Source organism: Cherax quadricarinatus, unplaced genomic scaffold (genome assembly GCF_038502225.1).
Source record: "Cherax quadricarinatus isolate ZL_2023a unplaced genomic scaffold, ASM3850222v1 Contig68, whole genome shotgun sequence".
Taxonomy (NCBI): Eukaryota; Metazoa; Arthropoda; class Malacostraca; order Decapoda; family Parastacidae; genus Cherax; species Cherax quadricarinatus.
In genome coordinates, this window is record NW_027195094.1 from 93,631 (window position 1) to 111,270 (window position 17,640).

Below are 17,640 nucleotides of genomic sequence, written 5' to 3' on the forward strand. Positions count from 1 at the left end.
AGCAGAGTTGTATGGTCAAATGGACCAATTTCATCCAACAATTAGAATGGAAAAGTTATCCTCTTCCTTAGACTGAGTTCTAACAGTAAACAAACATATAATGCCATTAATGAACAGACGTATATTACACAAGATACTCATGATGTAAATTTTCCTTTAACAGAGCGTTTAACACATTCCAGTAAAATAATTATTAACGGTTTCACTTCAGACTGTAAAATTAAGTCACTATAAAAAAAGGAAAAAAAAAACAAGACTCCGCCGGGAGTCGAACCCGAGTCTGCTGCTTCAGAGGCAGCCGTGCTGACCGCTGCACCACAGAGTCGTAATGTTAAGCTATGGGGTTTTACTATATAGCTCAATTGTAGTGTTGATAAAGTAATGGCCTTTATTAGGCCTGGCTTCTGGTTCTGTTGGTACCCACCTTGACGGTACTAATGACCAGTACTTCTCTTCCTGCTGGTACCAACGTGGAGGGTACTAGTGACCAGTGCTTACCTCCTTGCTCGTACCAACGTAGAGGGTACTAGTGACCAGTGCTTCTCTCCCTGCTAGCACGAGGGTGGAGGGAACTAGTGACCAGTACTTCTCTTCCTGCTGGTACTAACGTGGAGGGTACTAGTGACCAGTTCTTTTCTCCCTGCTAGCACGAGGGTGGAGGGTACTAGTGACCAGTACTTCTCTTCCTGCTGGTACTAACGTGGAGGGTACTAGTGACCAGTACTTCTCTTCCTGCTGGTACCAACGTGGAGGGTACTAGTGACCAGTGCTTCTCTCCCTGCTAGCACGAGGGTGGAGGGTACTAGTGACCAGTACTTGTCTTCCTGCTGGTTCCAAGGTGGAGGGTACTAGTGACCTGTACTTCTCTTCCTGCTGGTTCCAACGTGGAGGGTACTAGTGACCAGTACTTCTCTTCCTGCTGGTACCAACGTGGAGGGTACTACTGACCAGTGCTTCCCTCCCTGCTAGCACCAACCTGGAGAGTACTAGTGACCAGTACAGAGAAATACAAGTCTAGTCGAGCAACATACAAGGACAGTTCAGGTGCAGGAACTAAGTCAGATTCACTTTCTGTAATCCATTTAAATAACAAATTTTCTTGTAAGACACAGTCTGAGGAACGACCTGTAATGTGCCCTCGTTAGTTGTTGCTTAAGATGGAAAGGTGACAACAGCTGGAATGTAAATGACAACTGCAGGTCAAAGGTGTTTCCCTAAGGTGCATAACAGCTGAAAGTGAAACGTTAACTAAAGGTGTATCTTAAGTGTGAACTTCAGGTAATGGTTTAAAGTAAACTACAAGTGTTAACTACAAGTGTGAACTTCAGGTAATGGTTTAAAGTAAACTACAAGTGTGAACTACAAGTGTGAACTTCAGGTAATGGTTTAAAGTAAACTACAAGTGTGAACTACAAGTGTGAACTTCAGGTAATGGTTCAAAGTAAACTACAAGTGTGAACTACAAGTGAAGATGTGAGGTGAACTTCAAGTAGAAATATAATGGGAAATACAGGACAGATGTTGTTGCTGTTTCATGTTTCCTCTATTTTCACTATCTTCATTGAACTCCACCATCACTACCTTTCTTCATCTTCTGCTTCTTCTTCTTCTTCTTCTTAATATTATTATTATTATTATTATTATTATTATTATTATTATTATTATTATTATTATTATTATTATTATTATTATTATTATTGTTATCATTATTATTATTATTATTATTATTATTATTATTATTATTATTATTATTATTATTATTATTTATTTTTTTTTTATTATCACACTGGCCGATTCCCACCAAGGCAGGGTGGCCCGAAGAAGAAAAACTTTCACCATCATTCACTCCATCACTGTCTTGCCAGAAGGGTGCTTTACACTACAGTTTTTAAACTGCAACATTAACACCCCTCCTTCAGAGTGCAGGCACTGTACTTCCCATCTCCAGGACTCAAGTCCGGCCTGCCGGTTTCCCTGAACCCCTTCATAAATGTTACTTTGCTCACACTCCAACAGCACGTCAAGTATTAAAAACCATTTGTCTCCATTCACTCCTATCAAACACGCTCACGCATGCCTGCTGGAAGTCCAAGCCCCTCGCACACAAAACCTCCTTTACCCCCTCCCTCCAACCTTTCCTAGCCCGACCCCTACCCCGCCTTCCTTCCACTACAGACTGATACACTCTTGAAGTCATTCTGTTTCGCTCCATTCTCTCTACATGTCCGAACCACCTCAACAACCCTTCCTCAGCCCTCTGGACAACAGTTTTGGTAATCCCGCACCTCCTCCTAACTTCCAAACTACGAATTCTCTGCATTATATTCACACCACACATTGCCCTCAGACATGACATCTCCACTGCCTCCAGCCTTCTCCTCGCTGCAACATTCATCACCCACGCTTCACACCCATATAAGAGCGTTGGTAAAACTATACTCTCATACATTCCTCTCTTTGCCTCCAAGGACAAAGTTCTTTGTCTCCACAGACTCCTAAGTGCACCACTCACTCTTTTTCCCTCATCAATTCTATGATTCACCTCATCTTTCATAGACCCATCCGCTGACACGTCCACTCCCAAATATCTGAATACGTTCACCTCCTCCATACTCTCTCCCTCCAATCTGATATTCAATCTTTCATCACCTAATCTTTTTGTTATCCTCATAACCTTACTCTTTCCTGTATTCACCTTTAATTTTCTTCTTTTGCACACCCTACCAAATTCATCCACCAATCTCTGCAACTTCTCTTCAGAATCTCCCAAGAGCACAGTGTCATCAGCAAAGAGCAGCTGTGACAACTCCCACTTTGTGTGTGATTCTTTATCTTTTAACTCCACACCTCTTGCCAAGACCCTCGCATTTACTTCTCTTACAACCCCATCTATAAATATATTAAACAACCACGGTGACATCACACATCCTTGTCTAAGGCCTACTTTTACTGGGAAAAAATTTCCCTCTTTCCTACATACTCTAACTTGAGCCTCACTATCCTCGTAAAAACTCTTCACTGCTTTCAGTAACCTACCTCCTACACCATACACTTGCAACATCTGCCACATTGCCCCCCTATCCACCCTGTCATACGCCTTTTCCAAATCCATAAATGCCACAAAGACCTCTTTAGCCTTATCTAAATACTGTTCACTTATATGTTTCACTGTAAACACCTGGTCCACACACCCCCTACCTTTCCTAAAGCCTCCTTGTTCATCTGCTATTCTATTCTCCGTCTTACTCTTAATTCTTTCAATTATAACTCTACCATACACTTTACCAGGTACACTCAACAGACTTATCCCCCTATAATTATTATTATTATTATTATTATTATTATTATTATTTCTGTTTTTTTTTTTTTTGTGAAGAGACTGAACAAATAAATTTCAGTCAGCATCAGATCAGTTTATTCCACAATACACAAATAACCCGCACATAGAAGACAGGAGCTTACGATGACGTTTCGGTCCGACTTGGACCATTTACAAAGTCACACTAACTTTGTAAATGGTCCAAGTGGGACCGAAACGTCGTCGTAAGATCCTCTCTCCAATGTGCTGGTTATTTGTGTATTGTTCCAGTCACGGTATTGTGTCTTTTTTTGTTATTTATTCCACAACACTGTTGGACTTACACTGTTGAACTTACACTGTTGAACTTATACTGCTGGACTTACACTGTTGGCCTTACATTGTTGGAATTGCACTATTGGATTTGCACTATTGGACTTATACTATTGGACTTACACTATTGGACTTACATTATTGGACTTACACTATTGGGATCTCTTAAAACCCTTCATTTTTTTTCTACTAAAGCAGAAACGAGACGAATTTATAACAACAGCTGGAAAATACTGGCAGGTCTGGAAATAAAGAAATGACACACTGCAGGAACAGGACAGGACAGGAACAGGACAAGACAAGAGCACAGAGACAGAACAAGATTGTTTTCCTGTTATAACCTGTTTTTCCATCTCGTTTTCCATCTCCTTGGACTGTTTTTTCTGTCATTTTCCATCGCCCTTTACTGCTTTCCGTCATTTCCCATCGCACTGAATTGTCATCCGTGACATTTTTCCTGGGCCTGGGCGGCTTTCCCTGTAATTTTCCATCGACCTGGGCTGTTTTCTCCCGTCATTTTTTATTGCCGTGGACATTTTTTTGTAATTTTCCATAGACATGGAAGGATTTCCCTGTCATTATCCATCTATCAGATTGATTTCTTTGTAATTTATCACCATGAACCGTTTTCAACTGTCATTTTCCTTCGCAATAGACGGTTTTCCATGTCATTTTCCATTGTCTTGAATTGTTTTCCTTGTCATCTTCCATCGCTCTAAACTATTTCACCCATCACATTTAATTGCTGTCGACATGTTTTTCCCACTTTCCGTTTTTCTGGATGACTTTTCCTCCTATATTCCATCGTTCTGGTTAGGCTTCCCTCTCATATTCCTTCGTTCTGATCAGGTTTCCTTCTTATATTCCATCGTTCTGTACAGTTTTCCCTGTCATATTCCAGCATTCTCGACCACTTTCCCTCTCAAATTCCATCGTTCTGGGCAGGTTTCTCTGTCACATTAAATCATTCCTGATGGATTTACTTGTCATATTCCATCTTTCTGGACGGATTTCCCTGTCATATTCCATCGTTCAGGTCAGTTTTCCCTCTCATATTCCATCCTTCTAGTTAGGATTTTCCTTTCATATTCCATCGTTCTCGACGTGTTTTCCTGTCATATTTCATCACTATGGACGGGTTTCAGTGTCATATTCCATCGTCCTTGACGGGTTACCAATCCATATTTAAGCATGCTGGACGGGCTTTCCCGTCATTTTCCTTTGTCGTGTCATATTCTACCGCCATGGACAGTTTACCCGCTCATATTACATTGTTCTGGACGGGTTTTCCTCCCATATTTCATCGCCTGTCATATCCCATCTTTGTAGATGGGTTTTATATCATATTTCCCCGCCAGGGGCAGTTTTATCCTGTCGTTTTCCGTAACTCTAGACAGGTTTCCCTGTCATATTCCATCGCACTAGACTGGTATCCTTGTCATTTTCCATCGTTCCGTATGGGGTTTCCCTGATATATTCCATCAACCTGAACAGGTTTCCGTAGTTTTCCATCATCCGGAATTTTTCTCCTGTCATATTCCCTCGCGCTGAACATGTTTTTGTGTCATAATCATTCGCACTCAATGGTTTCCCTTGTCATTTTCCATCGCTGTGAAGCGTTTTCCCCGTCATTTTCCTTCACCCTAGTCAGATTTCCCTGTCATATTCGATTGTCCTGAACGGGCTTTCCTCTCATTTTCACTGTGGAAGGGTTTCTGTGATTTTCCATCGTCCTAAGTGGTTTTTCCTCTCACTTTCAATGGCTCTGGATATGTTTTTCTCTGTAATTTTCAGTCTTTCATCAAGGGTTTCCTTGTCAAATTTCATCCATCTTGATTGCTTTCCCTGTCATTTGCCAGTTTGCCCTGAATTGTTTTCCCTGTCATTTTCAATCGTCCTGAGCAGTTTCCCGTGTCATTTTCCATCTTGAATTGTTTTCCCCTCAATTTTTCATTTCCATAAACTACTTTCCCTGTCATTTTTCATCATCCTCGACGTGTTTTTCTGTCATTTTTCCATCGTTCTGGGCGGGTTTCCCTCTCATATTCCCTCCATCTTGATTGGTTTCGCCGTCATTTTCCAACTCCTTGAATTGTTTTCTCTCATTCTCTATGGACTGTTTTGGTGTAATATTCCCTGGATTTTAATTCCTTCCCGTCATTTTCCATCACCCTGGATATGTTTTTCTGTCATTTTCCGTCGCCCTGGACGGGTTTCTCTGTCATATTCCCTCGATCTTGGTTAGTTTTGCTGTTATTTTCCAACACCTTCATTTATTTTCCCTCTCATTGTCTATCGCTTTGGACTGTTATAGTGTCATGTTCCATCGGCCTGGAGAGGTTTCATGATTAAATTTCATATCATTTGAAGGGTTTCCCTTTGTCCAGCGCTATGGATATGTTTCCCTGTCATATTCCATTGCCCTGGACGAGTTTTTCTGTCTTATTATATAACCCTGGACATGTGTCCGTGTCATTTTCCATCGACCTAGGCGGTTTCCGCTGTAATTTTTCATCGACCTGAGTGGTTTTGCCCATCATTTTCTATCGCCCTGGGCAATTTTTTACCATTTTCCATCTTTCTGGACGGGTTTCCCCTGTCATATCAAGTGATCTGATAAGTTTCCCTGTCATATTCCATGATCTGACTAATTTCCTGTCATATTCCATGATCTGATTAGTTTCCCTGTCTTTCCATGATCTGATTAGTTTCCTTGTCATATCCCATGATCTGATTAGTTTCCCTGTCATATTCCATTTGATCAGTTTCCCTGTAATATTCAGTGATTTGATTAGTTTCCCTGTCATATTCCATGATTTGATTAGTTTCCCTGTCATATTCCATTTGATTAGTTTCCCTGTCATATTCCATGATTTGATTAGTTTCCCTGTCATATTCCATGATTTGATTAGTTTCCCTGTCATATTCCATGACTTGATTAGTTTCCCTGTCATATTCCATGATCTGATTAGTTTCCCTGTCATATTCCATGATCTGATTAGTTCCCTGTCATATTCCATGATTTGATTAGTTTCCCTGTCATATTCCATGATTTGATTAGTTTCCCTGTCATATTCCATGATCTGATTAGTTTCCCTGTCATATTCCATGACCTGATTAGTTTCCCTGTCATATTCCATGATCTGATTAGTTTCCCTGTCATATTCCATGATCTGATTAGCTTCCCTGTCATATTCCATGATCTGATTAGTTTCCCTGTCATATTCCATGACCTGATTAGTTTCCCTGCCATATTCCATGATCTGATTAGTTTCCCTGTCATATTCCATGATCTGATTAGTTTCCCTGTCATATTCCATGATCTGCTTAGTTTCCCTGTCATATTCCATGATCTGATTAGTTTTCCTGTTATATTCCATGATCTGATTAGTTTTTCTGTTATATTCCATGATCTGATTAGTTTCCCTGTTATATTCCATGATCTGATTAGTTTCCCTGTTATATTCCATGATCTGATTAGATTCCCTGTCATATTCCATGATCTGATTAGTTTCCCTGTCATATTCCATGATCTGATTAGTTTCCCTGTCATATTCCATGATCTGATTAGTTTTCCTGTTATATTCCATGATCTGATTAGTTTTTCTGTTATATTCCATGATCTGATTAGTTTTCCTGTTATATTCCATGATCTGATTAGTTTCCCTGTTATATTCCATGATCTGATTAGGTTCCCTGTCATATTCCATGATCTGCTTAGTTTCCCTGTCATATTCCATGATCTGATTAGTTTTCCTGTTATATTCCATGATCTGATTAGTTTTTCTGTTATATTCCATGATCTGATTAGTTTCCCTGTTATATTCCATGATCTGATTAGTTTCCCTGTTATATTCCATGATCTGATTAGATTCCCTGTCATATTCCATGATCTGATTAGTTTCCCTGTCATATTCCATGATCTGATTAGTTTCCCTGTCATATTCCATGACCTGATTAGTTTCCCTGTCATATTCCATGATCTGATTAGTTTCCCTGTCATATTCCATGATCTGATTAGGTTCTCTGTCATCATCACCATGAACTGTTTTTCACGGTTATTTTCCATCATTCTCAACTGTTTTCTCTTATATTTCAATGTCATTTTCTATCTGACTAGACATGTTTTTCTGTAATTTTCCATTATCCTGGACGACTTTCCCTCTCATATTTCATCGTTCTCGGCGGTTTTCTCTCTCATCTTCAATCGTTCTAGACGGCTCAGATTTCCCTCTCATATTCCATTGTTATGCACGGTTTTCCCTGTCATATTCCATCATTCTTGTCAGATTTCCTAGTCATATTCCATTCTTCTGGACTGTTTTCCTTGTCATGTTCCATCGTTCTGGTCAGGTTTCCCTGTCATATTCCATCGTCCTTAGCGGATATCCGTTATATTCCATCACCATGGACTGGTTTCTCCTGTCATTTCCCGTAGCTGTGGATATGTTTCCTTTCATATTCCATCGCCCTGGTAGGGTTTCCCTTTCATATTCCATATCCTTGGACTAGTTTCCCTGTCAGTTTCTATCGTCTTTCATGGATTTCCCATCCATTTTCAAGCTTGCTGGACGGGCTTTCCTGTCATTTTTCTTCGTCGTTCATGTGTTTTTCTGTCATATTCTACCACCATGGACCGTTTTCCCTGCCATATTCCATTGTTCTGGACTTGTTTTCATGTCACATTCCATCGTCCTGTACGTGTTAGTCTGTCATATTCCAGTCTTCTGGATGGATTTTACTGACATATTTCACCGCCAGGGACAGTTTTATACTGTCATTTCCATACCTCTGGACAGATTTCTCTTTCATATTCCATCACTATTTTCAGTTGTTCTGCACTGTTTTCCCTGTCATGTTCCATTGAACTTTATTTTTTCCCCTGTCATATTCCATCACCCTGTAGTGTTTTCCATTTCATTTTCCATCGCTTTGGACGGGTTTCTGTTATATTCCATCTTCCTAAACGTTTTTCCTCTCATTTTCAGTCAACCTGGACATGTCTTTCTGTCAATTTCCATCTTTCAGGAAGGGTTCTCTGTCATATTCCATCGATCTTGATGGGTTTCCCTCTCATTTTCCATCGCATTGAATTATTTTCCCTGTCATTTTCCATCGCCTTGAATTGTTTTCCCTGTCATTTTCCATCGCTCTCAACAGCTTTTCTCTCATTTACAATCGCCATGGATATATTATCTGTCATTCTCCATCATTTTAGACTGGTTTCCCTCTCATATTCCATCGATCTGATTAGTTTCGCTGTCATTTTTCAATCATTCTGGACATGTGTGCCTGTCATATTCCATCGATCTGACCTATTTTCCCCCCTCTCATTTTCCACAGACCTTGACAGTTTTCCCTCATTTTCCATCTATCTTTGAAGATTGAGACACTTATGCAACATATGGGAATCTTTATTCAGGAAACGTTTCGCCACACAGTGGCTTCATCAGTCCGATACAAAGTAGAAAGGCGTAAGGAGAGGAGGAGTTTGAGGTAATCAGTCCCTCAGCCTGGAGTCGATGTGTTCAGTTCATCATTCTACAAGATTGATGGACTGAACACACCGACTCCAGGCTGAGGGACTGATTACCTCAAACTCCTCCTCTCCTTACGCCTTTCTCCTTTGTATTGGACTGATGAAGCCACTGTGTGGCGAAACGTTTCCTGAATAAAGATTCCCATATGTTGCATAAGTGTCTCAATCTTCAACTTGTCGGTTTTTCAAACCATTCATCACTTCCATCTATCTTTATTGGTTTCACTGTTATTTTCCATCGTCTTGAACTGTTTTCCCTGTCTTTTTCCATCGCCCCTGTTTTCCCTGTCATATTTTATCACCCTGGACATTTTATCTGTCATCTTCAATCACCCTGGACATGCTTTTTTTCATTTATTTCCTCGATCTTGATTGATTTCCCTGTCATTTTCCAACGCCCTGAACTGTTGTCTCTCTCATTTCCATCGCTATGGACGGTTTTCTCGAGTCCTTTTCCATCGCCCTGGACATATTTTTCTGTCATTTTCCATTGTTACATACTTTTTTTGTCATTTTATATCGCCTTGGACAGTGTGTATCATTTTTCGTCGTCCTGGAGGTTTCCTGGTTATATTCCATGTCAATTAAGGGGTTTCCTTTTCTTTTTACATTGAGCTGTTCAGGTTTCCCTATCATTTTAAAATCCTCTGGATGGGTTTCCCTCTCATATTCCATATCCCCTGACGAGTTTCCCTGTCATATTATATCATAAGTAAAGTGTATCCCTGTCTTTTCCACCGCCCTGGACGGGTTTCACTGTCAGTTTTTCATCGCCCTGGATGGGTTTCCCTGACGTTTTCCATCGTCTTGCACTGGTTTCACTGTCGTTTTCAATCGCACAACCGGTTTCCCTGTCGTTTTCCATTGTCCTTTCCAGGTTTCACTGTCATATTCCATCGCACTAGACGGGTCGTATTTCATTGTCTGGACGGGATTCACTTTCATTTTCCACCGCCCTGGACGGGTTTTCCTCTCATTATCCACCGCCCTGGATAGATTTCTCTGTCGTATTCCATCTCCCATGACCGGTTTTCTTGTCATTTTCAATAGCCCTAGACTTTTTTTTTGTCATTTTCCATCGTTCTCGAGGGGTTTCCTTGTTATATTCCATTCGTTAGGTTCAGAATGATTTTGGCGAAATTATTGCATACACAAATTTTTGCTTGTCCTATATGGCAAGATGAGCGTTGCTATTTAAGCCAAGATCGGAAATTATGCCTATTCGGCACGACATATATATATATATATATATATATATATATATATATATATTTTTTTTTTTTTTTTTTTATTATCACACCGGCCGATTCCCACCAAGGCAGGGTGGCCCGAAAAAGAAAAACTTTCACCATCATTCACTCCATCACTGTCTTGCCAGAAGGGTGCTTTACACTACAGTTTTTAAACTGCAACATTAACACCCCTCCTTCAGAGTGCAGGCACTGTACTTCCCATCTCCAGGACTCAAGTCCGGCCTGCCGGTTTCCCTGAATCCCTTCATAAATGTTACTTTGCTCACACTCCAACAGCACGTCAAGTATTAAAAACCATTTGTCTCCATTCACTCCTATCAAACACGCTCACGCATGCCTGCTGGAAGTCCAAGCCCCTCGCACACAAAACCTCCTTTACCCCCTCCCTCCAACCCTTCCTAGGCCGACCCCTACCCCGCCTTCCTTCCACTACAGACTGATACACTCTTGAAGTCATTCTGTTTCGCTCCATTCTCTCTACATGTCCGAACCACCTCAACAACCCTTCCTCAGCCCTCTGGACAACAGTTTTGGTAATCCCGCACCTCCTCCTAACTTCCAAACTACGAATTCTCTGCATTATATTCACACCACACATTGCCCTCAGACATGACATCTCCACTGCCTCCAGCCTTCTCCTCGCTGCAACATTCATCACCCACGCTTCACACCCATATAAGAGCGTTGGTAAAACTATACTCTCATACATTCCCCTCTTTGCCTCCAAGGACAAAGTTCTTTGTCTCCACAGACTCCTAAGTGCACCACTCACTCTTTTTCCCTCATCAATTCTATGATTCACCTCATCTTTCATAGACCCATCCGCTGACACGTCCACTCCCAAATATCTGAATACGTTCACCTCCTCCATACTCTCTCCCTCCAATCTGATATTCAATCTTTCATCACCTAATCTTTTTGTTATCCTCATAACCTTACTCTTTCCTGTATTCACCTTTAATTTTCTTCTTTTGCACACCCTACCAAATTCATCCACCAATCTCTGCAACTTCTCTTCAGAATCTCCCAAGAGCACAGTGTCATCAGCAAAGAGCAGCTGTGACAACTCCCACTTTGTGTGTGATTCTTTATCTTTTAACTCCACGCCTCTTGCCAAGACCCTCGCATTTACTTCTCTTACAACCCCATCTATAAATATATTAAACAACCACGGTGACATCACACATCCTTGTCTAAGGCCTACTTTTACTGGGAAAAAATTTCCCTCTTTCCTACATACTCTAACTTGAGCCTCACTATCCTCGTAAAAACTCTTCACTGCTTTCAGTAACCTACCTCCTACACCATACACTTGCAACATCTGCCACATTGCCCCCCTATCCACCCTGTCATACGCCTTTTCCAAATCCATAAATGCCACAAAGACCTCTTTAGCCTTATCTAAATACTGTTCACTTATATGTTTCACTGTAAACACCTGGTCCACACACCCCCTACCTTTCCTAAAGCCTCCTTGTTCATCTGCTATCCTATTCTCCGTCTTACTCTTAATTCTTTCAATTATAACTCTACCATACACTTTACCAGGTACACTCAACAGACTTATCCCCCTATAATTTTTGCACTCTCTTTTATCCCCTTTGCCTTTATACAAAGGAACTATGCATGCTCTCTGCCAATCCCTAGGTACCTTACCCTCTTCCATACATTTATTAAATAATTGCACCAACCACTCCAAAACTATATCCCCACCTGCTTTTAACATTTCTATCTTTATCCCATCAATCCCGGCTGCCTTACCCCCTTTCATTTTACCTACTACCTCACGAACTTCCCCCACACTCACAACTGGCTCTTCCTCACTCCTACAAGATGTTATTCCTCCTTGCCCTATACACGAAATCACAGCTTCCCTATCTTCATCAACATTTAACAATTCCTCAAAATATTCCTTCCATCTTCCCAATACCTCTAACTCTCCATTTAATAACTCTCCTCTCCTATTTTTAACTGACAAATCCATTTGTTCTCTAGGCTTTCTTAACTTGTTAATCTCACTCCAAAACTTTTTCTTATTTTCAACAAAATTTGTTGATAACATCTCACCCACTCTCTCATTTGCTCTCTTTTTACATTGCTTCACCACTCTCTTAACTTCTCTCTTTTTCTCCATATACTCTTCCCTCCTTGCATCACTTCTACTTTGTAAAAACTTCTCATATGCTAACTTTTTCTCCCTTACTACTCTCTTTACATCATCATTCCACCAATCGCTCCTCTTCCCTCCTGCACCCACTTTCCTGTAACCACAAACTTCTGCTGAACACTCTAACACTACATTTTTAAACCTACCCCATACCTCTTCGACCCCATTGCCTATGCTCTCATTAGCCCATCTATCCTCCAATAGCTGTTTATATCTTACCCTAACTGCCTCCTCTTTTAGTTTATAAACCTTCACCTCTCTCTTCCCTGATGCTTCTATTCTCCTTGTATCCCATCTACCTTTTACTCTCAGTGTAGCTACAACTAGAAAGTGATCTGATATATCTGTGGCCCCTCTATAAACATGTACATCCTGAAGTCTACTCAACAGTCTTTTATCTACCAATACATAATCCAACAAACTACTGTCATTTCGCCCTACATCATATCGTGTATACTTATTTATCCTCTTTTTCTTAAAATATGTATTACCTATAACTAAACCCCTTTCTATACAAAGTTCAATCAAAGGGCTCCCATTATCATTTACACCTGGCACCCCAAACTTACCTACCACACCCTCTCTAAAAGTTTCTCCTACTTTAGCATTCAAGTCCCCTACCACAATTACTCTCTCACTTGGTTCAAAGGCTCCTATACATTCACTTAACATCTCCCAAAATCTCTCTCTCTCCTCTGCATTCCTCTCTTCTCCAGGTGCATACACGCTTATTATGACCCACTTCTCGCATCCAACCTTTACTTTAATCCACATAATTCTTGAATTTACACATTCATATTCTCTTTTCTCCTTCCATAACTGATCATTTAACATTACTGCTACCCCTTCCTTTGCTCTAACTCTCTCAGATACTCCAGATTTAATCCCATTTATTTCCCCCCACTGAAACTCTCCTACCCCCTTCAGCTTTGTTTCGCTTAGGGCCAGGACATCCAACTTCTTTTCATTCATAACATCAGCAATCATCTGTTTCTTGTCATCCGCACTACATCCACGCACATTTAAGCAACCCAGTTTTATAAAGTTTTTCTTCTTCTCTTTTTTAGTAATTGTATACAGGAGAAGGGGTTACTAGCCCATTGCTCCCGGCATTTTAGTCGCCTCATACGACACGCATGGCTTACGGAGGAAAGATTCTTTTCCACTTCCCCATGGACAATAGAAGAAATAAAAAAGAACAAGAGCTATTTAGAAAAAGGAGAAAAACCTAGATGTATGTATATATATATATGCATGTGCGTGTCTGTGAAGTGTGACCAAAGTGTAAGTAGGGATACCAAACATATTAAGCAAATTTCCAAAATTGCTTGCAACAGGTAGAAGTCCATATAGTATGTATATATATATATATATATATATATATATATATATATATATATATATATATATATATATATATATATATATATATATATACTATATATATATATAATATATATATATATATATATATAGTATATAGTGTATATATATATATATATATATATATATATATATATATATATATATATATATATATATATATATAGTATATATATATATATATATATATATATATATTATATATATATATAGTATATAGTGTATATATATATATATATATATATATATATATATATATATATATATATATATATATATATTATATATATAGTATATAGTGTATATATATATATATATATATATATATATATATATATATATATATATATATATATATATATATATATATATATAAACACCCTGAAGGCAAATGTAGAATATAACATTGGTGTGTCTGTGTCTAGCGTTAGGAATAATATTAGTAGAGAAGTAGATAATGAAATTAAATGCTACAAGAATGCAGTTAGAAGTCTGAGTTGATATATCATCCAGTATGATAACATGAACATAGATAACTGTGTTACCATATGGAGCAACTCGCAATGTAAACAGACTGGCTGATGTTGTAGTAGCCAGGCTTAGGCTTGGTTACAAGTACCTCTGGCAGTTTGGCTGACACACAGATGATGATCAAACCAAATGCTAAGTATGTGGCCAATCTTATGGTCACTGTCTTGAACACTATGTGTTTTATTGTTCACATATTGAGGAATATAAAGATAGTATAATAGTTTATGTGATATTTCAAAATATCTTATTAATGAGAACGAGATACCAAACATATTAAGCAAATTTCCAAAATTGCTTGCAACAGGTAGAAGTCCACTTGTAGATCTAAGTCCAGATGTACTCCCGTTATCCTTTTTGGGGCCTAGTTCCTAGGCATCTAGTGCGCCCATATGTTCTTGCACTACCGTCCATAGGATGGATATGGAGTGCACAATAAACTAGCCGCTTCTTAAAACAATATATACTATTCTGAAGTTACTGTGGTGTTTAGGGAAGGATATGGAAGGCGCCGCAAGTGCGTTAAAGTTTAAGACAGGATATAGACGCGCCACTGGTGCCGTTGTGTAGATGGTGCTGTCGTGTTTAGGACGTAATAATAGATGGCGCCGCAGGTGCGGTAGTATTTAGAAGGTAATATAGACGGTCCCGCAGGTGCGATAGTGTTTGCATCTTTATAATAAAGATGGCACTGTTAGCGTGCTAGTGTGTTGGCAAAATAAACACTCGTTTTTCACGTCATCTTGTTTAATAAAAAAATAATGAGACTTTAAGGCGGGCGCTTTGTAAACACTTTTGTGTGTTTGTGTTTATGATTCTTTCATATATTCATTATTTTCTTTTTTTCTCTCTCTCACGTTGTTCACCAACACAAGTACTTACAAAGGGCCCCTCATACCAGGTGGTACTAGGCACCTGCTTTAGTCACGAAACAATGAAGAATGGAGTATATTCAGTAAAAGAGGTTATTTTAATATTCATTCCCATAATCAGAACTTGTGTGCAAATATATACAGATTTCTGGGACAAGTTAAACCTAATAGTGAATAGTTCTTGAGAAAATAAAGTGAGAATGCTCTCGCTACCACTTTCACACATACATACAGTAAGGCAAATTTGATATGTGAGCCAGCCAGAGGCAGGAGAGGGTCTGGTGATCTGAGCTGTTTCTAAATGTGAGGTAACCTTGCTCAGACCACCAACCTTCCCTCTGACACACCAGACAGCACCTCGTACCGGGATGGTGCACGTATCCTGGAAAACAATAACTAATCGTGCTCCAGGCTGAGTAAAATGACATACACGAAATTGGCATTATACACAAATAACCTGCCCATAGGAGAACGAAACCTGTGACTACGCTTTGGTTCAACTTGGACCATTAACTAGTGACACTAGCACACGAAGGAAAGGGGAGCCATTATATATAAGGGTATTGAATGACTCACGTCTAATGCAAGACGAATGTTTCTTAACAGAGATCTGCATAAGCTGCAGCTGCCAGAAACAACCACCTACTTGCAGTCGGCGCATGCCACCTCTCACCCTGGAATGAAACCTGCCCATAGGAGAACGAAACCTGTGACTACGCTTTGGTTCAACTTGGACCATTAACTAGTGACACTAGCACACGAAGGAAAGGGGAGCCATTATATATAAGGGTATTGAATGACTCACGTCTAATGCAAGACGAATGTTTCTTAACAGAGATCTGCATAAGCTGCAGCTGCCAGAAACAACCACCTACTTGCAGTCGGCGCATGCCACCTCTCACCCTGGAATGAAACTTTTGAAGCTCCCGTAACTGAAGAACTCTTAATGGAATACTTGACAGTATCCTCATTGCCCTACTAAAGTCTCCCAGCTCAAGCTGACGCATTTCAACACTTCGTATAAGGCCCTTCCTCCATGATGGAATATGGCAGGAAAACGTAGTGTATTGTAACAGGTTTTGTTCCCACTGTGTAACTAGAAGAGGGTAGCAGCACACTGATGATATATCCAATCTTTATTTCTATAAGTATATGTATAACGTATACAGGCCTACCCAACATCAGTGATATACTATATAGAAAGCCCCTTGTTATGCAGAGCATTTCGGGCAAATTATGTCCCCAGGATGCGACTCACACCAGTCGGTTAACACCGAGGTAACCATTTACTGCTAGGTGAACAGAGACAGCAGTTGTCTTAAGGAAACACACCCCTAGTGTTTCCACCCTTGCCGGGGATCGAACGACGGACCTCATTAGGTGAGTAGAGTGCCCTACCAACCAAGCTACGGGATTGGAATCCCTAGGTATTCAACTCATGGTAACGTATGCTAAACCAAACTATTCTTGTGAGTATGTTTTATCCCTCACTGATTATATCTTGACTGAGTTTAACGCTGGTGCGTAGCATGACCTAATGCTGTAGACTTTTTGTAAGTACTCGTGTGCTTTTTCTTATATGGAGCGTGTCTGGATAAGCCACACAGGCTAAAAGTTATCTTGAGCTCATTTCGAAGCCCAGCCCCACGATGCTTTCTGTAACAGTCTGTCAACACGCAGGCACAGTCACTGAGAGGCGAACATGGACAGCAAGTGTAAATCTCGCCCTGTCCAAGGTGCGACCCACAATACTTTATTACCTCCCGCTACTTATTTATTACCAGGCGAAGAGAGGTAGCAGGTGTAACTACAGGAATTGTACTATAACAAGTGTAACTACAGCAAGTGTAACTACAGCAAGTGTAACTACAGCAAGTGTAACTATAGCAAGTGCAACTACAGCAAGTGTAACTACAGCAAGTGTAACTACAGCAAGTGTAACTATAGCAAGTGTAACTACAGCAAGTGTAACTACAGCAAGTGTAACTATAGCAAGTGTAACTACAGCAAGTGTAACTACAGCAAGTGTAACTACAGCAAGTGTAACTACAGCAAGTGTAACTACAGCAAGTGTAACTACAGCAAGTGTAACTACAGCAAGTGTAACTACAGCTAGTGTAGCTACAGCAAGTGTAACTATAGCAAGTGTAACTACAGCAAGTGTAACTATAGCAAGTGTAACTACAGCAAGTGTAACTACAGCAAGTGTAACTACAGCAAGTGTAACTACAGCAAGTGTAACTACAGCAAGTGTAACTACAGCAAGT

General features: G+C 39.9%; 1 non-coding gene across 1 annotated transcript; it reads right to left on the reverse strand.

The window, feature by feature from the left end:
- Window positions 1–253: 253 nt before the first annotated feature.
- Window positions 254–325, reverse strand: TRNAQ-CUG (transfer RNA glutamine (anticodon CUG)). The gene has a single exon. It is a non-coding gene; the product is annotated as a tRNA-Gln (tRNA).
- Between the last annotated feature and the right edge of the window lie 17,315 nt (window positions 326–17,640).